Genomic DNA, 25,851 nt, shown 5'->3' with positions numbered 1-25,851 from the left:
CTGCAGTGGCTCCCCGTCTGTGGAATGCTCTTCCCAGGGAAGTTCACCTGGAACCTTCATTATACACCTTTAGGCGACAGGCAAAAACATTCCTTTTTAACCAGGCCTTTGGTTGATCTGATTTATATCCTATGCCTTTTTAAAACGTGGTTCTTTTTTTTAAGGGGGGTGTTTATTGGGTTGTTTTTATTTTGATTATATATTTGGTGGTTTTATATTTTGATTTTGTTCTGTGAACTGCCCTGTGACCTCCGGGTATATGGCGGTATATACATTCAATAAATAATAATAATAATAATAATAATAATAATAATAATAATACCAGCTGAGTGTTACATCCCTGCTAATGGCATGATTTTGAAATTAGAAAGAGCATAAGAAATTCTTCAGTCATAAGGAAAACATGTGGAGGTGTAGCACCCTGCTTGTGGTTAACGCTTAGCTGGAATGAAATATTCAACGCAGCAATAGAGAAATTAAAATAATAATTTATTTGTCAGACAAATAAATGATTGGCACAGTGGTATATGGTTACCAAAAGCTCTGCACACTCCAGCCCTGGTGGCCAGCACTTATAGTCCCTCAGCCCAGCCTCCTTACTCCTCCTTTGGCTGCCTCTGTCCAATCAGCCTGGTTGAAATTCCTATTGGCTGTTTGCTAGAAAAAAAGATACACCCATTTCCTATTACCTTTTATGGGAGACAAAGAGCTATATTTCCTTCTGTCATATATCTTACATTTGCCTCGACAAGGCACCTTAATTACCAGATCACCCTTCGCTCTTCTGCTCTTTTGCTCTTCTGCCCCTGGCAACAGGAGCAGATGGCTAAAACAGATGGCTCATGGTTTTAAATTTTGTCATATACAGAGGTCTTGGGTTCACCTTCTCACATACCATCAATGAAATAAAAATCTAATATAAGAATCTAACATCTCTTACTTTCTAAATTCTTTGTATACTTACATTAAAGTCAATATATTTAGATAGATTTTTAGAAGAGAAGAACTTAGTAAAAACAGTTTCAAAAGTAATTTCTAATTTTAGAGCAGCCTCTTTTGGTTTTCCCTGCCAGCTGCTATTTTTAGCTCTTCGCCCTTTAACCTTAGGAAAATATGGCTGATGGGAAGCCCATAGATAAAGTATTTACAACTCTTAACCCGTGCCCCTGCAGCCCGACTGCACTCTACAATCTGCATGACCTTTGCTCCCAGCCTGTAATTTCCTTTCTATAACTTTTGAGGTACATAAGTCAATGAGGGGCCCTGTTCAGGAAAATAAAACAACATATATAATAAATGTTCATGGATGTGCCAGGCAAACACGTACATAAATTGTATGGGCCACATGTCTGAGGCAACACAGGAGGGGGGGTGGTCTTGGGCTACACCCCTTCTGTGATGTATGTATGACGTTTCTGGGGGTGGTCTTGGACTCCAGGGCGGGCAATTTAAAATGTCTATATAAGGGAAGGCACACCTGGGTTCTGGGTCCTCCTCCTTTCCTGCGTGAGAGGGGGGCACCCTGTTGCAACAGTTCAATAAAGATCAGGCTTACTAGCTGCTTTGCTTCTCAGTATTCTCTGGTTGGCCTCTGCTGTTTTCTCCAACTGATGGAGAATCTACAAAGGACTCTATAAGGGCTCTTGTGTTCCCCATAAGGGAATAAGGGCAGGTTTTTATTTATTAAAGACCTTACCATCAGCCTGATGAGGACCAACATCCAGGGTCAGGATGCTGCTAGCACTCCACACATCCACACTGATGACCACACACTAGAATCATAGAATCATAGAATCATAGAATCATAGAGTTGGAAGAGACCACAAGGGCCATCGAGTCCAACCCCCTGCCAAGCAGGAAACACCATCAGAGCACTCCTGACATATGGTTGTCAAGCCTCTGCTTAAAGACCTCCAAAGAAGGAGACTCCACCACACTCCTTGGCAGCAAATTCCACTGTCAAACAGCTCTTACTGTCAGGAAGTTCTTCCTAATGTTTAGGTGGAATCTTCTTTCTTGTAGTTTGGATCCATTGCTCCGTGTCCGCTTCTCTGGAGCAGCAGAAAACAACCTTTCTCCCTCCTCTATGTGACATCCTTTTATATATTTGAACATGGCTATCATATCACCCCTTAACCTCCTCTTCTCCAGGCTAAACATGCCCAGCTCCCTTAGCCGTTCCTCATAAGGCATCGTTTCCAGGCCTTTGACCATTTTGGTTGCCCTCCTCTGGACACGTTCCAGTTTCTCAGTGTCCTTCTTGAACTGTGGTGCCCAGAACTGGACACAGTACTCCAGGTGAGGTCTGACCAGAGCAGAATACAGTGGCACTATTACTTCCCTTGATCTAGATGCTATACTCTTATTGATGCAGCCCAGAATTGCATTGGCTTTTTTAGCTGCCGCGTCACACTGTTGGCTCATGTCAAGTTTGTGGTCAACCAAGACTCCTAGATCCTTTTCACATGTACTGCTCTCAAGCCAGGTGTCACCCATCTTGTATTTGTGCCTCTCATTTTTTTTGCCCAAGTGCAATACTTTACATTTCTCCCTGTTAAAATTTATCTTGTTTGTTTTGGCCCAGTTCTCTAATCTGTCAAGGTCGTTTTGAAGTGTGATCCTGTCCTCTGGGGTGTTAGCCACGCCTCCCAGTTTGGTGTCATCTGCAAATTTGATCAGGATGCCCTTGAGTCCATCATCCAAGTCGTCGATAAAGATGTTGAATAAGACTGGGCCCAAGACAGAACCCTGTGGCACCCCACTAGTCACTCTTCTCCAGATGAAGAGGAACCATTGATGAGCACCCTTTGGGTTCGGTCAGTCAGCCAGTTACAAATCCACTGAGTGGTAGCATAGTCAAGACCGCATTTTACCAGCTTCTTTACAAGAATATCATGGGGCACCTTGTCAAATGCCTTGCTGAAATCGAGGTAGGCTACATCCACTGCGTTCCCTTCATCTATCAGGCTTGTAATTCTGTCAAAAAACAAGATCAGGTTAGTCTGACATGCCTTATTTTTCAGAAATCCATGCTGACTATTGGTGATCACAGCATTCCTTTCTAGGTGCTCACAGACTGTTTGATTAATGATCTGCTCCAGAATCTTCCCTGGTATTGATGTCTGGGCGGTAATTATTTGGGTCCTCTCTTTCCCCCTTTTTGAAAATAGGGACAACATTTGCCCTCCTCCAGTCTGCCGGGACTTCGCCTGTTCTCCAGGAATTCTCAAAGATGACTGCCAGTGGTTCTGAGATCACATCTGCCAGTTCTTTTAATACTCTTGGATGCAGTTCATCTGGCCCTGGAGACTTGAATACATCTAAACTAGCCAAGTATTCTTGTATTATCTCCTTAGTTATTCTGGGCTGTGTTTCCTCTGCTGAATCATTTGCTCCAAATTCTTCAGGTCGGGCATTGTTTTCTTTATCGGAGAAGACTGAGGCAAAGAAGGCATTGAGGAGTTCAGCTCTTTCTGTGTCCCCTGTTTGCATTTCACCATCTTCTCCTCTGAGTGACCCCACTGTTTCTTTGTTCTTCCTTTTGCTACGAACATACCCATAAAAGCCTTTTTTGTTGCTTTTAACCTCTCTAGCAAGCCTGAGTTCATTCTGTGCTTTAGCTTTTCTGACTTTGTGTCTACACGTGCTGGCTATTTGTTTGAATTCCTCTTTGGTGGTTTCCCCCCTTTTCCATTTTTTGTACACATCCTTTTTTAATCTTAACTCAGTTAAAAGTTCTTTAGATAGCCACCCTGGCCTCTTTAGGCACCTTCCATGTTTCCGTCTCATTGGTATTGCCTGAAGTTGTGCTTTTACTATCTCCCTCTTAACAAACTCCCAGCCATCATGAACTCCCTTTCCTTTTAGTATTACTGTCCATGGGATCTCACCCAGCACTTCCCTAAGTTTTATGAAGTCGGCTTTCTTAAGAAATTGAGTCCTAGTATGCTTGGCTGCTCCTTTCCGCTGTATAGTAAACTTCAGAAGAGTATGATCACTCGCGCCTAATGATCCTTCCACTTCTACCCCACTAACCAGGTCATCAACATTGGTTAGGACCAGATCTAAAATGGCTGTTCCTCTTGTTGCTTCTCCCACTTTCTGGACAATGAAGTTGTCTGCAAGGTCAGTGAGGAATCTGTTTGACCTTATGCTCTTGGCTGAGTTTGACATCCAACAAATATCCGGGTAATTGAAGTCCCCCATTACTACTATCTCCCTTCCTTTTGCATGCTTGGCCATCTGTTCCAGGAAGGCATCATCTATGTCCCCCGTTTGGCTTGAGGATCTATAGTAAACTACCACAATGAGGTCACTGTTATTGTTCTCTCCCTTAATTTTGATCCAAATGCTCTCACTTTGGCTTTGAGGTTCTAAATCTTGGATCTCTTCACAAGTATACACATCCCTGACCTATAATGCCACTCCTCCTCCTTTCTTGTCTGGTCTGTTTCTCTGAAATAGATTGTATCCCTCCATTATTACATTCCAATTGTGGGACTTATCGCACCAGGTTTCAGTGATGCCTATTATGTCATATTTAGTTTGCTGTACAAAGAGCTCAAGCTCATCTTGTTTATTTCCCATGCTTTGCGCGTTAGTGTACAGACATTGAAGTCCATGAATCATTCCACTAGAGGTGGTAGACAATTTTGTCTACTTGGGTTCCACCATAACCAACAATGTCTCCATTGACGCTGAGCTGGACAAGTGCATTGGCAAGGCAGCTACAGCAATGGCTCACCTCTTCAAAAGGGCATGGGAGAATGCAATGCTAACATCCATTACCACAATGAAGGTTTATCAGGCTTGCATGCTGAGTGTGCTGCTTTATGGAAGTGCGTTGTGGGCAGATTACAACCATCAGGAGCGACACCTCAATGCCTTCCACATGTGCTGCGTCAGATGTACAAACAAAGATGTACTCTCCCAAGGCCACATTCCCAGCATGCTTTCACTCCCATCTCACCAATGTCTATGCTGGCTTGGTCTTGTCCACAGAATGGAAGATGGCAGGATCCCCAAGGCACCAGGCCAATTGGTAGATCAATTCTGTGCTACAAAAACCTCACCCCCAAAGGCACACTCCTCCATTGTCTCCCTAGACAGACAGATGCAGGATATTTACAATGCAGTCAAACCAACAATGCATGTTTGCTAGATAGGCACATGATAGGAGCTGAAGCTCACAGAGTTTTCCTGTAAGTTCCCTAGAAAGAACTCTAAGAGCCACTCCCACAGTGCCCTGACAGAGTGAGGGTGTAGCCACAGATAATCTCTTCAGCTGCTTTTTGCTCTTTTCTCCTTCACCTCGTTCCAGCAGTGTGAGAACATCTGCATGTCTGAGCTCCATTATTCAGGTCAGGCACCATCTTAAACTGGACTTTGTAACTGGATGACCACTTTAAGCCTGCCTGATCAAAGTTGCAGTATCAGTTACTCTTCAACAACAACAATTTTATTATTTATACTGTGCCCATCTGGCTGGATTTCTCCAGCCACTCTGGGTGGCTTACAGCACATAAAAACATAGTAATACCTCAAACATTGAAAGCTTCCTGATACAGAGCTGCCTGGGTGAGTAAATGTTATTTTTACCTTTTACAAGGTTGTTTGTGTAATCTTTGTTTTAAGGGGGAGAAAGGGGGAAATACCAGGAGAATCCAGCCTGCCTTAAAGCATCCTGGATTACTTAAACTAAAAGGCTAAAACTGGCCTATCAAAGCTTCCCTTTTAAGCTGCAAAAGGATGCACTCTGCTGAACTCAAGAACATAAGGAAGGAAGGATAATATCTAATAAATATATCCTCTCCTAGCATCTATGCACATCCCCAAAGCCAGCAAACAGCTATAAGCGTAACACGACTTTGGATATACGTGGGACTCAGCTATATAGTTTCAAATATAGTGGTACCTCTAGTTACAAACTTAATTCGTTCTGGAGGTCTGTTCTTAACCTGAAACTGTTCTTAAGTAGAGGCGTGCTTTCACTAATGGGGCCTCTTGCTGCCACTGCACTGCCAGCACACCATTTCCGTTCTCATCCTGGGGCAAAGTTCTCAACTCAAGGTAACTCTTCCAGGTTAGCGGAGTTAGTAACCTGAAGCATTTGTAACCTGAGGCGTTTGCAACTCGAGGTACCACTGCATGACGTTTTAAGTGTGTTTTAAGTGTGTTATACAAATGTGACGCTAGATGGTGCTGGTGAGCTAATGTCAAATTCCACATATATAAAAAAACTTTTTTAAAAAAGCATTTTCACAGCGTTTTTATATAAGTGAAGATTCAGCCATGATTTTTGCATATACATGTTACACTTGGAACCAAACCCCCAATGTAAGGTGAGGGACAACTGTATAGGACAAAGGCCAGCAGCCACCCCTAGAAGAACAAAAGAGCATTGCTGGTCCAAATAAATGTCAGCTGTGCTTTGTATTATCTCGGTTTCATTTAATTTTCTTCTGGTAAATCTGCCTCCTTGCAGCCCAGTTACTTTCTCTCAGCTGAACAAGGTTTTCAGCAGCAGGCCTGTGATAAACATAACATCTTGGCCAACCCTTAATGCGGCCCATGATACTAATGGGCATTTTGCTTATCATTGGAACACAGAAGTATAGGTTCTTTACAATATATTTTAGAAGTCTGAATAGCTTAATATGAAGTGGGCAGACTACAGTCTTGCGGGATATGCTTTGTTCCCTTCCCCAAACCCCCAGATCCAACTAACCGGAAACAGGAGCAAAATTGTGGATTGACATGTGGCTCTAGGTACTCAAGGAGTAAGCCAGTTCCCTCCCTGACCCCATGGAAGGACACGGGGATAAGGTGTCCTCTCAAGCAGGAATCTATATCTGAGTTATTACAGACCAGGAATTCTAATGCAACACAGCAGACAGCAGAGATCTGGTCAGAGGTAGCCAGGAAATTCTAAGTCTGAAAGAGAAGTGATAATCAGTCAAGGCAAAATATTTTCTTTTTACTTTGGCATTGTTAAACTATCAGGAGACAGACACCCTTGCAGATTTACTGCAGATCACCAAATATCTCCTCGCAGATATGGATCAGCCCAGCTTGGCATCACTTGTCTGAGGCCCTGAACTTACTCTAAAATTGTAAAATGATGCCTGTTCAGTTTGTGCTGTGCTTGTAACTGTGATGAAGCCACTGGCGTCAATCTGCTGATCCACTCACCAGCACACCAAACTGCCTAGAATACAATACTGTTTAATTTTTGAAGCACATACAGGTAACTGAGACAGAGGGGTTGTACCTAGATCGCAGAGAAGGGTAACCTGTGGACATCCATAAGATAGGGTTGCCATATTTCCTCTTTTCCACCAGACACGTCGTCTTTTTTGGGGGTAGAGTTGTCATAGTGATTCATAGTTAAAAGTAGAAGTTGGCAAATGTGACCTCTTCTTTGCTTTTCAAAATACAGCAACCCTACCATAAGAGCAGAAGAGGAGTCTGCTGGTTCAGGCCAGGGACCCACCTTGTCCAGCATCTATTCTCACTGCAGCATCTTCTTGGCCACTGTGAGAGCAGGATGCTGCCAGGGCCTGAACCAGCAGGCTTCTCTTCTGCTCAGCTTCATTGCATGTCCCTGAGTTCTAATGTTGTTGGAGTCCAGCGCTAGTCCCTCCTGACCATTGTCTGTGCTGGCTGGGGGGCGGGGCAGACAGGAGCTGCTGTCCCACAACATCTGAAGAGCCACACGTTCCCCACTCCTGTTGTAAACCCTAATGGGAAATAGAGATGCCTGAAGGATTTGATCACTGGGAATTCTGAAATGACCAACCCTGATCTGGGTCTCCTGGATGAATGTAAAGACTGACACATAGTCATCTGCAGGCCTGCACTTCTTGAATGTTCCTGTTTTAAAAATGGGTATTTTGAGAGAATGTACGTTTAGAAATCTGTATGTTGAGAGAAAAATTGTTTATAAATACATTTTGAAATATAAATATTATAACAAATATTTGTGTATGTGTGTGTTAAGGGGAATGTAAGCTGAGTGCTTAATAATATGCGTAATATGTAACCAATGTGCACATTCACTGGGCCTCATGGATAACGTGCAAATAAGCGTCACACGAAGAGGGAATTGTGCATATTTCTTGGTCAATATACCAAATCCACAAGAGGCCTCGAGGAATGTGCAGGTCTTGGCTGAATTTTGTACATGTGGCTTTGTGTCTACCTATGGTTGCTCACCTGCCTCCTGTCCAACTGTTCCATTGAGTACCAGCCATCACGGCACAATGTATAGCTACTATTGAAACTGTGTGGGCTAATTCAGCCCTGGGCAGTTTCAGCTGTGATTGGTGTGTGGAATGTGGTCAGTAGCTAAGAGCCACTTGTCTCCGGTGTCCTCGTGGGGAAGCAAGTCTCATCAAAGACCAGAAGTGATGCTGGAGAGAAAGTAATGGGGAGAAAGTGAATGAAGTAATGGAAAGAAAGTACTCATTGAATCACACCTGAAAAGCTTGCCCTTCTGTCATGTCAGTGGAGATGCCAGACTTCCTTGTTCTCTCCATTGCCCTGTGCAACTAAAAGAGGCCAAGCTAGGTGTAAATCACTCCTTATGGGTCCCTGATAGGCTGTGCTGCTAACTGGAATGTTAGATCCTGCAAGCTCTAATGGATTCAATAGCTCAGAGTCTCCTTGACTACCACGAACCCAGCATGAATCTTCACACACATTAAATATGTCTCTGCACAAAACAAGCATTATCTCCCATTGCTGTACCACATAATGAGCAGAACCTGCATACTTTGACTTTTGTATGTTGTAAAATGCAGGACTATGGAAGGCTTGGCAGAATATGGTTGCACTACAGTGCCATCTTCAACTTGCTGTGACCAATCCAGGACCCAGTGCTACTTCCACACATGACATTTTGGTCAGTAGTGGTACTGGCCAACCTGGGGACCCTGGAGCTCCAAGCAGAGGAGCCATTGGATCTGGGGGGCCTGCTGCAGCCTGTTCTGACTGCCCCTCTATGTCTCCCCCAAACTGCCCATCCACCACCTCTTGTCATGCTGCAGTTTGCAGTGCCTCTTGCCTGTGGCCAAGCAAACTGCAGCATGATGACCCCCTTATGTTTTTATTATATATTAAGGTAGCAATTATTTCTAAATGTGCATCTATGCATATAAAGTAGCATATATATTTACATTTTAAGCAAGTATGTGTCATCTTTTTGGGGAATGTGTAACTGGCAATACTTTGTTCCCCCTACTAGGGTTGTTGTTGTTTAGTCGTTTAGTCGTGTCCGACTCTTCGTGACCCCATGGACCAGAGCACGCCAGGCACTTCTGTCTTCCACTGCCTCCCGCAGTTTGGTCAGACTCATGTTTGTAGCTTCGAAGATACTATCCAACCATCTCGTCCTCTGTCGTCCCCTTCTCCTTGTGCCCTCCATCTTTCCCAACATCAGGGTCTTTTCTAGGGAGTCTTCTCTTCTCAGGCCAAAGTACTGGAGCCTCAGCTTCACGATCTGTCCTTCCAGTGAGCACTCAGGGCTGATTTCCTTCAGAATGGATGGGTTTGATCTTCTTGCAGTCCACGGGACTCTCAAGAGTCTCCTCCAGCACCATAATTCAAAAGCATCAATTCTTCGGCGATCAGCCTTCTTTATGGTCCAGCTCTCACTTCCATACATCACTACTGGGAAAACCATAGCTTTTACTATACGGACCTTTGTTGGCAAGGTGATGTCTCTACTTTTTAAGATGCTGTCTAGGTTGGTCATTGCTTTCCTCTCAAGAAGCAGGCGTCTTTTAATTTCGTGGCTGCTGTCACCATCATGGAGCCCAAGAAAGTAAAATCTCTCACTGCCTCCATTTCTTCTCCTTCTATTTGCCAGGAGGTGATGGGACCAGTGGCCATGATCTTCGTTTTTTTGATGTTGAGCTTCAGACCATATTTTGCGCTCTCCTCTTTCACACTCAATAAAAGGTTCTTTAATTCCTCCTCACTTTCTGCTATCAAGGTTGTGTCATCTGCATATCTAAGGTTGTTGATATTTCTTCCAGCAATCTTAATTCAGGCTAGGGATTCATCCAGCCCAGCCTTTCGCATGATGAATTCTGCATATAAGTTAAATAAGCAGGGAGACAATATACAGCCTTGTCGTACTCCTTTCCCAATTTTGAACCAATCAGTAGTTCCATATCCAGTTCTAACTGTAGCTTCTTGTCCCACATAGAGATTTCTAAGGAGACAGATGAGGTGATCAGGCACTCCCATTTCTTTAAGAACTTGCCATAGTTTGCTGTGGTCGACACAGTCAAAGGCTTTTGCATAGTCAATGAAGCAGAAGTAGATGTCTTTCTGGAACTCTCTAGCTTTCTCCATAATCCAGCACATGTTTGCAATTTGGTCTCTGGTTCCTCTGCCTCTTCTAAATCCAGCTTGCACTTCTGGTAGTTCTCAGTCCACATACTGCTTGAGCCTTCCTTGTAGAATTTTAAGCATAACCTTGCTAGCGTGTGAAATGAGTGCAATTATGTGGTAGTTGGAGCATTCTTTAGCACTGCCCTTCTTTGGGATTGGGATGTAGACTGATCTTCTCCAATCCTCTGGCCACTGCTGAGTTTTCCAAATTTGCTGGCATATTGAGTGTAGCACCTTAACAGCATCATCTTTTAAAATTTTAAATAGTTCAGCTGGAATACCATCACTTCCACTGGCCTTGTTATTTGCAGTGCTTTCTAAGGCCCATTTAACTTCACTCTCCAGGATGTCTGGCTCAAGGTCAGCAACCACACTACCTGGGGTGTACGAGACATCCATATCTTTCTGGTATAATTCCTCTGTGTATTCTTGCCACCTCTTCTTGATGTCTTCTGCTTCTGTTAGGTCCTTACCACTTTTGTCCTTTATTATGGCAATCTTTGAACGAAATGTTCCTTTCATATCTCCAATTTTCTCGAACAGATCTCTGGTTTTTCCCATTCTGTTGTTTTCCTCTATTTCTTTGCATTGCTCATTTAAGAAGGCCTTCTTATCTCTCCTTGCTATTTTTTGGAAATCTGCATTCAATTTCCTGTATCTTTCTCTATCTCCCTCGCATTTTGCTTGCCTTCTCTCCCCCGCTATTTGTAAGGCCTCATTGGACAGCCACTTTGCTTTCTTGTGTTTCCTTTTCATTGGGATGGTTTTCGTTGCTGCGTCCTGTATAATGTTTTGAGCCTCTATCCATAGTTCTTCAGGCACTCTGTCCAGCAAATCTAAATCCTTTAACCTGTTCCTCGCTTCTACTGTGTATTCATAAGGGATTTGATTTAGATTGTATCTTACCAGCCCAGTGGTTTTTCCTACTTTCTTCAGTTTAAGCTTGAATTTTGCTATAAGAAGCTTGAAGTGAAGGCACGAGACAGGTGTTGATCAGCAAGTGAGCAATGCAGGTGCATGCTAATTGCCAAGCCCGCAGAAGCTCTTTTTATTGATACATACATACAAACTCAAGCAGATACGTTTTAGGCTGTTTATTGATACATACATGCAAACTCAAGCAGATACGTTTTGGGCTGTGACCTTTACAAATCTTCCAATCCCAAGATCGAGGGGTGGCACAAATTTATTTTGGCACTTGTTTCCACACGTCACTTTTCCCTTGCATAATGTTTTTCTAGAAAGAGACAAAGGTCTCAAAGGACAGAGGTCACAGACAGGGCATGGCAGGCTTCTGAGACCGCAAAAGAGGTTAGATACAGGCCACGATGTCCTCAGACGTTTCCGTGAGGGGGAGAATGTTTCGCACCCCAGGGTCACGCATGCAGGCAGACTGATGCTGCCTGCGGGTGGGGGAATGTGCTCCTTCTGGACCCCATCCCCCACTCTCCACGATATCCCAACAAAGCTGATGATCTGAGCCACAGTCAGCTCCATGTCTTGTTTTTGCTGAGTGTATAGAGCTTCTCCATGTTTGGCTGCAGAGAATATAATCAATATGATTTCGATGCTGCCCATCTGGTGATGTCCATGTGTAGAGTCGTCTCTTGTGTTGTAAAAGCGTGTTTGTAATGTCCAGTTTGTTCTCTTGGCAGAACTCTATTAGCCTTTGCCCTGCTTCGTTTTGATCTCCAAGGCCAAACTTGCCAGTTGTTCCTTTTATCTCTTGATTCCCTATTTTAGCATTCCAATCCCCTATAATGAGAAGAACATCTTTCTTTGGTGTCATTTCTATAAGGTGTTGTAAGTCTTCATATAATTGGTCAATTTCAGTTTCTTCAGCACCAGTATTTGGTGCATAAACTTGGATTACTGTGATGTTAAAAGGTCTGCCTTGGATTCGTATCGAGATCATTCTATCATTTTTGAGATTGCATCCCAGTACAGCTTTCGCCACTCTTTTGTTGACTATGAGGGCTACTCCATTTCTTTTACGGGTTTCTTGCCCACAGTAGTAGATATGATGGTAATCCGAACTGAATTCGCCCATTCCCGTCCATTTTAGTTCACTGATGCCCAGGATGTCAATATTTATTCTTGCCATCTCATTTTTGACCACATCCAACTTACCCAGGTTCATGGTTCTTACATTCCAGGTTCCTATGCAATATTTTTCTTTACAGCATTGGACTTTCCTTTTCACTTCCAGGCATATCCGCAACTGAGCGTCCTTTCGGCTTTGGCCCAGCCGCTTCATCAGCTCTGGATCTACTTGTACTTGTCCTCCGCTCTTCCCCAGTAGCATGTTGGACTCCTTCTAACCTGAGGGGCTCATCTTCCAGCGTCATAACTTTTATATGCCTATTGTCTTTGTCCATGGAATTTTCTTGGCAGGGATACTGGAGTGGTTTGCCGGTTCCTCCTCCAGGTGGATCACATTTGGTCAAAACTCTCCACTATGACCTGTTCATCTTGGGTGCCCTGCTTGGCATAGTTCATAGCTTCTCTGAGTTATTCAAGCCCCTTCACCACAGCAAGGCAGTGATCCATGAAGGGGACCTGGCTTAATAGATTCCTGCAAAGTGTAAACATAACTTTTATATGTACTGCAGCAGGGGGATTGTGTGACTTGCTTTATTGCAATATTCACTTCCTTGTGATGGCCTGGAACTGAACCACAATATGTCTGCCTGTACAATATCTCTGTTGTAACAACAACAATAGTCATTGTACTAAGGCTCCTGCATCTGCCCTGGGGCACTGGGTGGCAGTGCTGAGTCTGGCTGGGGAGCTACAGTGGAAGATGGCTATTGGAAAGGTGGGTGCTGGTCTAGGTGGACCTTTGATCTGGCCCAGCGACACTGTCCTCACCCTTCCGGTTCCTCGCCCTTGGAATCAGCCCACAGCCTTTGCAAGCAACCTGAACAAACACTATTGCAGGCTCTTTCTGCGTGGCACACATCACATGCTCTCAAGTATTTAAGCTGATTAATTACTAACCAGAAGATGGTGCCTTTCTATAATTGGAAGTTGGAAAATATTTGACTTTAAAAGGGCCCTGGAGGTTGATGAGTGAAAGTCGAAATGAGTTTGCTTCTCTCGACTCATATCTTGTGCCTTAGGAAACTGTCTGGGCCAGAGAGTAAGATTCAGATTAATCAATATGACTGGTAACAGCAAAGGAGTCAAACCAAATAGAATCAGATGTTTCCTTTTCTGCTTCTGGAAGAAAAAATTGGACCGTTCCCATTAAGATATCAAGCACCTGAAATATTTAACAGCCTTAATGTCATAGAGGCAGGTGGATTATCCTCTGCTGTGTGGACGTGGAATGGAAAACTCAATAATTCATCCTACTGCCTGGTCTCTTGGCTTTCATAAAAGGGGTAGGGATTTAAAGGTTTTTTCTGGCTAGGCTGTTGAGAGCCAGTGTAGTTTAGCAACCAGGGATTCTTGAGCTAAGGTGTGGAGTGTGAGGCCACAGGGCTGCCTTCAAGTCCTTGCTCTGCCCGGAACTTTGCTGGGTCATCCTGACAGCTATCAGCCTAACCTGTGCACAGTAATACACACAAGATGAGAGGAGTGTGACTTCACTGCATGTGTCATTAAGGCTGCAATCCTACTTGCACTTACCTGGAAATAATCCTAATTGAACTCAATGCAGTTGAACTCAAGTCAATGTCATGCAGTGCAAGCTCAGTGCAATGTAAACTTGATGCAATTGAATTCAATGGATAATCCATTATGGGAAACATATATCAGACTGTATGGTTTGTTTGTTTGTTTGTTTGTTTGTTTTTACAGTATTTATAGGGCACCCTTTGACAACTTCTCATGGTGACTTGCAACATAAAACAAACAAGTTAAAATTCAGTTACTATAGTAATAACAATAAAATAGCAATACAATGGAAATGCTTTTTTAAAGAAACATCATCAACATCATCATCATTATTAGAATTTATATACTGCCCAACAGACATTGAATTGTGTCTGAAATTTGTCCCACCCCAATTTGTCACTCAGATTTTGACATCAAAATTTAAAATCTCTCCCTCCCACCCCCCACCCCCCATTCAAGGGAGTATTTTCTGATGGGGTGGATGAATGAATGGAATTAGTAGAAGTCAGGAGTAGGAAACCTGTGACCCTCCAAATGTATCCAACATCCATCATCCCCAGCCAGCATGTCAATGGTCTGGGGTGATGGGAGTTGGAGTCTAGTGACATCTCGACAGGCAGGGGTCCCCCATCCCTAGTGTGGATCCTTAGCATCCCCAGTGCATGGGCACCAGACAGGACCATTAGACCATTCTATAGGAGATTACTCGTTACATCCAAGCATGCTACTTCTGCAGCTCCTGCCCATTCACATGTCCAACGTCTCCCTTCCCACCTGTTGGGGAAACTGTGAATGAAGGTGCAGAAACCCAAATTTCCTTCAAGCTGGAATCAACCCAGCTTCCCTATCCCTAGTATAAATTTACAAGATGCAACTGCAAAGCAGCAGTTAGATACTGAATTCTAGTACACAGTGTTAAGTTGTCAAATACCGATTGATGCTTGTCCAAAAACCGTCCAATATTAAGTGCTACCAAATGTTGGCTATCAAACACTGCAAATGTTTGACTGCAAAACCATGAGGTGTAAAAAATGCTGCAGTAGAATGTCAAATAGTTTCTAAATATCTGCATGATAGAATATATTCAGATAATATTCACCACCAATATTTGAGGATGAGAATTTGGATGTGATGTGTTCATGTGAGTTATTTCAGCTCTGGAAGTAGTGATTTTTCTCTGAATGTGCTTGGCACTTGGCATTATGACATCAGAGCTAAAACGTTCCAGGATTCTTTTGCCCACTAAAGAGGGGAGATTGTTAAATCCCAAGACAGCCATTTGTCTAGAAACTCTGCCTTTTTTAGAAACAGAAAACCAATCCAGTGGTGGGTGTCAAAAAACAGAAGCCTGTTAAGAATCCTAAGGAAGATTTGGGGCTTATACTGTAGCAACTGGCAAAAGAACTCTGTGAAAAGGTAAAGTCACATAGGTTGGGCAAGATGCCTGAGGAACATCAAAGTTTATTACACTGCCTTAAACCACATTGGATCATTGGTGCATCTAGCTCAGTATAAGAGCATAAGAAGAGCCTGCTAGATGAGACCAATGGATCATCCAGCACAGCACTCTCTTCTGACAGTGGTCACCACCTTTTGCACAGGTCAATATCCTTCTTAAGCTGTGGTTCCCAAAACTGGAAATAAGACTCAAGGTGTGGTCTGACCAAGGCAGAATAAAACAGTATCATAGAATCATAGAATAATAGAGTTGGAAGAGACCACAAGGGCCATCGAGTCCAACCCCCTGCCAAGCAGGAAACACCATCAGAGCACTCCTGACATATGGTTGTCAAGCCTCTGCTTAAAGACCTCCAAAGAAGAAGACTCCACCACACTCCTTGGCAGCAAATTCCACTGTCGAACAGCTCTTACTGTCAGGAAGTTCTTCCTAATGTTTAGGTGGAATCTTCTTTCTTGTAGTTTGGATCCATTGCTCCGTGTCCGCTTCTCTGGAGCAGCAGAAAACAACCTTTCTCCCTCCTCTATGTGACATCCTTTTATATATTTGAACATGGCTATCATATCCCCCCTTAACCTCCTCTTCTCCAGGCTAAACATGCCCAGCTCCCTTAGCCGTTCCTCATAAGGCATCGTTTCCAGGCCTTTGACCATTTTGGTTGCCCTCCTCTGGACACGTTCCAGTTTCTCAGTGTCCTTCTTGAACTGTGGTGCCCAGAATTGGACACAGTACTCCAGGTGAGGTCTGACCAGAGCAGAATACAGTGGCACTATTACTTCCCTTGATCTAGATGCTATACTCCTATTGATGCAGCCCAGAATTGCATTGGCACTTTTAGCTGCCGCATCACACTGTTGGCTCATGTCAAGTTTGTGGTCAACCAAGACTCCTAGATCCTTTTTACATGTACTGCTCTCAAGCCAGGTGTCACCCATCTTGTATTTGTGCCTCTCATTTTTTTTGCCCAAGTGCAATACTTTACATTTCTCCCTGTTAAAATTCATCTTGTTTGTTTTGGCCCAGTTCTCTAATCTGTCAAGGTCATTTTGAAGTGTGATCCTGTCCTCTGGGGTGTTGGCCACCCCTCCCAGTTTGGTGTCATCTGCAAATTTGATGAGGATGCCCTTGAGTCCATCATCCAAGTCGTCAATAAAGATGTTGAATAAGACCGGGCCCAAGACAGAACCCTGTGGCACCCCACTAGTCACTCTTCTCCAGGATGAAGAGGAACCATTGATGAGCACCCTTTGGGTTCGGTCAGTCAGCCAGTTACAAATCCACTGAGTGGTAGCATAGTCAAGACCGCATTTTACCAGCTTCTTTACAAGAATATCATGGGGCACCTTGTCAAATGCCTTGCTGAAATCAAGGTAGGCTACATCCACTGCGTTCCCTTCATCTACCAGGCTTGTAATTCTGTCAAAAAACGAGATCAGGTTTCTATTACTTGCCTTGATCGGGACACCATACTTTCGTTGATGCAGCCTAGAATTGCATAAGCCTTTTTTCTTTTCTTTTCTGCTGCCAGCTACCCCCCATCCTATATTTACACATCTGATTATTTCTGCTTAAGTGCAGAACCTTACATTTGTCCCTACTGAAATTCATTTTGGAGAACTGGGCCCAAACTAGCAGTCTATTAAGCTCATTTTGAATTCTGAGATATTAGTTATCCCTCCCAGTTTGGTATCGTCTGTAAATTTGATGAGCATTCCCTCAATTCCTTAATCCAAGTCAGTTATAAGGATGTCAAACAACAACAGGCCCAAGACACAACATTATGGTGTTTCACCCCACTTGTCACCTTTTTCCAGGATGACGAGGAACCATTGGAGAGCATTTTTTGAGTTTGGTCAGTTAACCAGCTGCAAATCCATCTAACAGTAACATCAACTAGCTCACATTTTACCAGCTTCTCTACAATAATATCACGTGGTACTGTGCTTTAGCTGAGATTCCTGCGTTGCAGGGGGTTGGACTAGATGCTCCAACTGTACAATTCTATAATTCCATGGTTGTATTGAAATCAAGATAACTCTTGATTCCCCTGATCCATCAAGCTTGTAACTCTATTCTTTTAAAAAGAAGTAAGATTAGTCTGGCAAGACTTGTTTTTAGGAAATCCATGCTGGCTCTTAGTAATCACTCTTAGTAATTTCTAAATGCCCACAGACAAACTGTTTACTTACGGTATCTGTTCTAGAACCTTACCTGGTATTGATGTTAAGCTCACCAGTCAATAGTTACCTGGGTCTTCTCGCTCCCCCCTCCCCCTTTTTCCAAGATGGGTATGACATTTGCCCGCTTCCACTTGTTCTCACTTGTTCTCCAGGAATTCTCAAAGATCATAGACAGAGACTTCGAGATTATATGCGCAAGCTCCGTTAGACCCTTGGATGCAGTTCATCAGGCCCTGGAGACTGAATTCATTCTAAGTAGCTTGGTGTTCCCTTATCACCTCTTTTCCTGTCTTGGACTGCAGCTCCCTCCTTGCCTCATTTATTCTGTTATCACCAGGTTTGGCACTGCTTTCCTTTTGGGAGAAAACAGAGGCAAAGTAGGTGTTGAACTGCTCCACTTTCTCTCTGTTACCCGATAGCATTTCTCCTACTAGTAGAGAACCTACTATTTTCTTGTTCTTCCACCCTTTTTTATTATTTTAAACCTCTCTTGCAAGTCTGAGCTTATTCTGAGCTTTAGTGCACCTGATCTTCTTCCTCCAAGCGTATCTCCCCTAAAGGCAGAGCTTGATCCTTTGCTTGTAACATTTACGAACGCAGTTCTGGCTTCCTTTGGCAGGGAACAGAAGGAATTATAAATATTTTATTATTAAGGTTGCCTGTGGATGGTCTGGAGCTTCTGCATGGAAGATTCGTACTTTCATGTCCATTGCTAGTTAGTGAGATGTTTTTTAAAATGTAAATGGTATTATATTCCTCTGCAATCTTAAACAAAACTCTTAAGAAAGAATTGATAGGGGATTAAAGGATTTCCCAATTTGCAAGTTATTTCTAACACATCTTGCTTAGCAGAAACAGCTGTCAAGGCTGCAAGTTATATAACCTATGAAAGTTTTTAAAAGTTGGGACCAAATTCCCTCTTAACTAAATATATCCTGGTCTTTTTTGCCCCTGTTCTTGGCATTTAAGTATCCAAGGCTCCAGGCAGCTGCTTTAAGCAGCTTGTGTCAATTTCAAAGGCTTAGTAGTTGAGCTTAACCAGTCTTTAACAGCTATTCAAAAGCTAAAGAGGCAGCCGGGATGATAGAACATCACAGCTCCTAACCATTTATAAAAGCTCCTGTCATGCAGATTTAGTCAGAATTTGGAAAGGGTGGGGGCTGAAATCTGTTCTCTTGGCTATAAATGTTTCTACTTCAGGGATGCAGTTTTGGGGTTCAGGTGAGCAGGGGCTCCTCACTGTCATGAAGGTTTGGAAATTCTGCATTTCCTCACAACACTGAAAGCATCAACTCTTGTCTGACCTTTGGCCATTGAGCCAAGTGCAGCCTGCAGGTTCCTCTATGCACTAGGAAGTTTTTGGGTTCTCTTAGTTTCTCATTTATCCAGACTTAAATTCAGTTGTCCACATTTCCACATCTGTTTGCAAATTCTTCTTTTGAAAAAATCAAGAAAATTTGTCAGCATTTTTGTGAGAATTTTTCTTAATAAACAAAAGTTTTCTTTTTTACAAAAATATTTGTATTTGAAATTAAAATGAACTGTAATGCTTGGTTCTTTTGTATGTCTTACCTAATGAATGCATTTTTATGTGCAATTTTTCCTAGTACACTCATTTTTGCAATGTAGTTTCCCTTAATATAATGCATTTTATGTTATTTTCACTAATATATGATTTTTATGCACACTTTAATTTAGCATATGCATTTATGCTTATTTGTCATTGCAAAATTGTGAATTTCAAAGGATGACTGGTTTGCTTTTTCTAGAAAAGTAGCACTGAATGCAGCCAACTGCACAAAGCTAAGAGCCCTACCCATCACTCCTGCTTCGGGGCCCCCTTTCCACTTGCCACCAGCCCATCGCCAGGTTCCCTATGGGGAAATGCAGCCCTTGGGCTGAAAAAGTTCCTATCCTTGACATGATGAGCAGGCGCTCCTGAAGTTTTGGAGAGCCCTGCTCCCATTTGAGACCCTGCATGCGCCCAGGAGCCCCTAGGAGAGGATGGTTAAGGTATGCTGAGATATCAGGAACATGTCTTCACACTTTTTATGATGCAGGACCGCTGTAGCCACCCCCAACGACACGTTCTCAAGATGGAGGGGGAGGGAACAGCTGCAGTCGCCTGCAGTTCCTGCGCAATGCTTGCCATCTTGCCAAAGGTTGCAGGCAGCTTTACATGCAGCAATTGCATGTTGATTGCCCTCCTAAAAGACAAAGTCCAGCAACTGGAGGAACGTGTAGCTACACTCCAAAGAATTAGAGAGCTGGAGCTCTTCTTGGAAGCAGCAGAGCACACCGTCTCCACCAAGGAGGAGACAGGAGACTCCCCTGGGAAGGAGGCTAGTTCACCAACACAGGAGCCCAATATGTGGAGAAACGTGACTCAAAGAAGTAGGAGGCCCAGGGTTCGCTCTGATTGTTTAGAAATACACAATCGCTTTCAGGTCCTCTCCCCTAGCATGGAAGACGAAGAGCAGACTCCATTTGAGGATCTCTCCCTCATTACAGTCGATCAGGTATATGAAGATGAACAGCAAAGTCAGTCCTCAGAGAATGTGCAGGCGACCTTGGAACGGACCGCTCACGGAAGAACCCCGACCAAACCTAAGAGGAGGCGTGTAGTGGTGATAGGGGATTCCCTACTGAGGGAAACAGAAGCAGTGATCTGTGGGCCTGACAAGATGTCTCGGGAAGTGTGCTGTCTCCCCGGGGCTAAGATCCAAGATGTAACTGAACGACTGCCAGGAATCATAAAACCCACTGACAAATACCCCTTCCTCTTGGTTCATGTGGGAACCAATGACACTGCAAGCAATAGCCTCCAGAAGATCAAAAGAGACTACGAGGCTCTGGGCAGGAAATTGAAGCAATTAAATGCACAAATCGTCATCTCATCTGTCGTCCCAGTTGAACGACGTGGCCCAGGGAGAGAGGGGAAAATAGTGGAAGTAAACAGCTGGCTTCGCAAATGTGTAAACAGGAACGGTTTGGATTCTTCGATCACGGACTGCAGTTTCTTGAAGATGGACTTCTGGCAAGCGATGGGCTGCACCTCACAACGGTTGGGAGGAATGTTTTTGCCAAAAAACTCAGAAACCTCATCAGGAGGGCTTTAAACTGACTAATGTGGGGGAGGGAGACAGTGCTCCTGAAGGTAGGAGTCTATCAATTGATGAAGATGATCATCCAAATGTCATAGACCAAATGGAGCAAACAGCAAGCAGACCTAGTGGTGGGAGGAAAAAATCCTTAAATAAGAGACACGGGGGAATGACTAATGGACTTCAATGTCTGTACACTAATGCACAAAGCATGGGAAATAAACAAGATGAGCTTGAGCTCTTGGTACAGCAAACTAAATATGACATAATAGGCATCACTGAAACCTGGTGGGATAAGTCCCACGATTGGAATGTAAAAATGGAGGGATACAATCTATTTCAGAGAAACAGACCAGACAAGAAAGGAGGAGGAGTGGCGTTATATGTCAGGGATGTGTATACCTGTGAAGAGATCCAAGATTTAGAACCTCAAAGCCAAAGTGAGAGCATTTGGGTCAAAATTATGGGAGAGAAGAATAACAGTGACCTCATTGTGGGAGTTTACTATAGATCCCCAAGCCAAACGGAGGACATAGATGATGCCTTCCTGGAACAGATGGCCAAGCATGCAAAAGGAAGGGAGATAGTAGTAATGGGGGACTTCAATTACCCGGATATTTGTTGGATGTCAAACTCAGCCAAGAGCATAAGGTCAAACAGATTCCTCACTGGCCTTGCAGACAACTTCATTGTCCAGAAAGTGGGAGAAGCAACAAGAGGAACAGCCATTTTAGATCTGGTCCTAACCAATGTCGATGACCTGGTTAATGGGGTAGAAGTGGAAGGATCATTAGGCGCAAGTGATCATGCTCTTCTGAAGTTTACTATACAACGGAAAGGAGCAGCCAAGCATACTAGGACTCAATTTCTTGACTTTAAGAAAGCCGACTTCATAAAACTTAGGGAAGTGCTGGGTGAGATCCCATGGACAGTAATACTAAAAGGAAAGGGAGTTCATGATGGCTGGGAGTTTGTTAAAAGGGAGATAGTAAAAGCACAACTTCAGGCAATACCAATGAGACGGAAACATGGAAGGTGCCTAAAGAAGCCAGGGTGGCTATCTAAAGAACCTTTAACTGAGTTAAGATTAAAAAAGGATGTGTACAAAAAATGGAAAAGGGGGGAAACCACCAAAGAGGAATTCAAACAAATAGCCAGCACGTGTAGACACAAAGTCAGAAAAGCTAAAGCACAGAATGAACTCAGGCTTGCTAGAGAGGTTAAAAGCAACAAAAAAGGCTTTTATGGGTATGTTCGTAGCAAAAGGAAGAACAAAGAAACAGTGGGGTCACTCAGAGGAGAAGATGGTGAAATGCAAACAGGGGACACAGAAAGGGCTGAACTCCTCAATGCCTTCTTTGCCTCAGTCTTCTCCGATAAAGAAAACAATGCCCGACCTGAAGAATTTGGAGCAAATGATTCAGTAGAGAAAACACAGCCCAGAATAACTAAGGAGATAGTACAAGAATACTTGGCTAGTTTAGATGTATCCAAGTCTCCAGGGCCAGATGAACTGCATCCAAGAGTATTAAAAGAACTGGCAGATGTGATCTCAGAACCACTGGCAATCATCTTTGAGAATTCCTGGAGAACAGGCGAAGTCCCAGCAGACTGGAGGAGGGCAAATGTTGCCCCTATTTTCAAAAAGGGGAAAAGAGAGGACCCAAATAATTACCGCCCAGTCAGTCTGACATCAATACCAGGGAAGATTCTGGAGCAGATCATCAAGCAAACAATCTGTGAGCACCTAGAAAGGAATGCTGTGATCACCAATAGTCAGCATGGATTTCTGAAAAATAAGTCATGTCAGACGAACCTGATCTCATTTTTTGACAGAATTACAAGCCTGGTAGATGAAGGGAACGCAGTGGATGTAGCCTACCTTGATTTCAGCAAGGCATTTGACAAGGTGCCCCATGATATTCTTGTAAAGAAGCTGGTAAAATGCGGTCTTGACTATGCTACCACTCAGTGGATTTGTAACTGGCTGACTGACCGGACCCAAAGGGTGCTCATCAATGGTTCCTCTTCATCCTGGAGAAGAGTGACTAGTGGGGTGCCACAGGGTTCTGTCTTGGGCCCGGTCTTATTCAACATCTTTATCAACGACTTGGATGATGGACTCAAGGGCATCCTGATCAAATTTGCAGATGACACCAAACTGGGAGGGGTGGCTAACACCCCAGAGGACAGGATCACACTTCAAAACGACCTTGACAGATTAGAGAACTGGGCCAAAACAAACAAGATGAATTTTAACAGGGAGAAATGTAAAGTATTGCACTTGGGCAAAAAAAATGAGAGGCACAAATACAAGATGGGTGACACCTGTCTTGAGAGCAGTACATGTGAAAAGGATCTAGGAGTCTTGGTTGACCACAAACTTGACATGAGCCAACAGTGTGACGCGGCAGCTAAAAAAGCCAATGAAATTCTGGGCTGCATCATTAGGAGTATAGCATCTAGATCAAGGGAATTTATAGTGCCACTGTATTCTGCTCTGGTCAGACCTCACCTGGAGTACTGTGTCCAGTTCTGGGCACCACAGTTCAAGAAGGACACTGAGAAACTGGAACGTGTCCAGAGGAGGGCAACCAAAATGGTCAAAGGCCTGGAAACGATGCCTTATGAGGAACGGCTAAGGGAGCTGGGCATGTTTAGCCTGGAGAAGAGGAGGTTAAGGGGGGATATGATAGCCATGTTCAAATATATAAAAGGATGTCACATAGAGGAGGGAGAAAGGTTGTTTTCTGCTGCTCCAGAGAAGCGGACACGGAGCAATGGATCCAAACTACAAGAAAGAAGATTCCACCTAAACATTAGGAAGAATTTCCTGACAGTAAGAGCTGTTCGACAGTGGAATTTGCTGCCAAGGAGTGTGGTGGAGTCTTCTTCTTTGGAGGTCTTTAAGCAGAGGCTTGACAACCATATGTCAGCAGTGCTCTGATGGTGTTTCCTGCTTGGCAGGGGGTTGGACTCGATGGCCCTTGTGGTCTCTTCCAACTCTATGATTCTATGATTCTATGTTTAAAAGGCTGGTGGCTGGTGCCCATTGGGGCTGGCTGGGAGGGGAGTCAGGGAGCCTGAGCAGTCAGTGGAGCCAGGGCCAAAGACTGGCAGAGCCAACTCATTCTGCTTTTGTTCCCCTGGCTGACACTAAGACTATGGAGTAAGAAGGGGACAGGAGGACCTCCTTCCCCCGAGAAGGCAGGCAGGTGGGTGTTGTCTGAGGGCAGGCTGAGGTTTGGGGGGCAGTGCCCCATTCATTTTAATGAATCAGACTTCACTGCCCTTTTGAGCCGATTGCTAGAGAAGCTGGGAACGAGGGTCTTTTTGCTCCTAGCACACAAGCAGTGAATTGTGTTTCTGCTTAGTGCTGCTTTCTGACTTCTGCTAAGCCCTGCCCTGGTGAGCAGAATTTCTATTTTCTGTAATAACAACCAAGCGAAGCTGAGGAAAGGCTGCACATTGGGGCCTTTTTAGCTTAGAAAAAAGGCAAGTAAGAGGAGGGCATGATATGCATACTGGATAGAGAAACGTTTTTCTTCCTCTCATACTTTTCATAATACTACAACTTTTCCTTGCCATCCAAGGAAAGTGAATGATGAAAGATTCGTAATCATCAAAATAAAGCACTGTGGAACTCCCTTCCCCAGGAGGCAGTGCTGGCCACTTTGCATGGCCTTAGAAGAGGATGAGACAAGGCTACCCAGTGGCTATAAACAAAGGGTGTGTGAACCAGGCTCAAGATTCTATTTTTATCTGTAACTTGGGGAATCAGTGTGATCTATTTCCAAGCCATTATATAGCTTTCCAGTTCTGCTTGTTATCTGAGGCTAAATTAGATTGGTTAAAAACCGAGTTCTGTTGCTCCTCATTCATTCTAATGGGGAATTTAAAAATGGTTGTAACGTTTTTCCTTTGCACAGCAGGAAATGGCATTTGCAGGCATAGAGGTCCCACCAGAGTGGACCAAGGCTGCTAGATTGTAGTCAGATATATCCAGGGTATTTTTTGCATGGCATCGTTAAAGTTTGAAATATTATTTATTTTTTAAAAAGAAAAAGAAAAGGTCTTCCTTATTTTCTGCCAGATGTCAATGCAATTTGCAGGCATGGTTACCTCTTCTGAGGGGAAGAAGCTGCAAGGTTTAGAATGATGGCTGCAGAGGCGATCCCTCGGTGGTAGACTTTAATATTGGGCGGCTCCCAATCATGTGTTAAAAACAACACAGCATTAAATATTTAAAAACTTCCCTAAACAGGGCCGCCTTCAGTTGTCTTTTAAAAGTAAAATAGTTGTTTATTGCCTTGACATCTGCTGGGAAGGCGTTCCACAGGGCAGGCGCCACTACCGAGAAGGCCCTCTGCCTGGTTCCCTGTAACCTCACTTCTCGCAATGAGGGGACTGCCAGAAGGCCCTCGGTGCTGGATCTCAGTGTCCAGGCTGAATGACAAGGGTGGAGACACTCCTTCAAATGATATATAATGACTTCAAAAAATGTTTAAGACAACATCCGTTAAAAAACCAGGTTTTCTTATTAGGAATAATAGGAGATGAAATACCAAAGGACTTGAAAAGACTATGTATGCATTGACAGTCGCAATAATGCTTCTCGTCCAGAAATGGAAGGAAGAGAAAGTCCCAACCAAGGAAGAATGTATAACTAAGATGATGGATTATGCCTAAATGGCAAAAATGACCATGAAGATCAGAAACCAAGATGATAAGAAATTCAGTAAAGAGTGGGGGAAAATTATAGAGTAAGGTACCTTAAAGATCACTGTAGATATTAAAAACGTTAGCAGGATAGTTATAACACTTATAATGTAATAAGACTAGTTAAAAATGGATATAAAATGAATTTGAAAAATGTAATTACATGCAGTAAAAATAGATAAATATTGGAAACCGGGGTGGGGTGGGGGAAAGTCCGGGGATTCAAGTAATCTCAGATGTGTAAAAAATTGAAAATGATTTAAATGCATAAGAACACTGTCAAAAATGAATATATAACACATGTTGTTGTTTAGTCATTTAGTCATGTCCGACTCTTCATGACCCCATGGACCAGAGCACGCCAGGCACT

This window comes from Podarcis tiliguerta, assembly GCF_965153285.1.
Source record: "Podarcis tiliguerta genome assembly, chromosome: 8".
NCBI lineage: Eukaryota > Metazoa > Chordata > Lepidosauria > Squamata > Lacertidae > Podarcis > Podarcis tiliguerta.
This window is presented reverse-complemented; position numbering follows the sequence as displayed.